We start from the raw sequence: 282 nt of genomic DNA on the forward strand, positions 1-282 counted from the left end.
AATAGACCCACATGAGCAGAGTCAACAAATCTTTGACAAAGGGTCAAAGGCAGTACAGTAGAAAAAAAGCACAAATGGTGCTGAAACAACTGGACAACTACATTTAGAAAAAAAAAAATCTAGCCGGGCTCGGTGGCTCAGCCTGTAATCCCACGCTCTGGGACGCTGAGGTGAGTGGATTGCCTGAGCCTGCGGGTTCGAGACCCGCCTGGGCAGCAAGACCTCATCTCCACAATAAATCAAAAAATCAGCTGGGCATGGTAGCGCATGCTTGTAATTCTT

This window comes from Carlito syrichta, unplaced genomic scaffold, assembly GCF_000164805.1.
Source record: "Carlito syrichta isolate Samal-C Ts95f unplaced genomic scaffold, Tarsius_syrichta-2.0.1 Scaffold305117, whole genome shotgun sequence".
Classification (NCBI taxonomy): domain Eukaryota; kingdom Metazoa; phylum Chordata; class Mammalia; order Primates; family Tarsiidae; genus Carlito; species Carlito syrichta.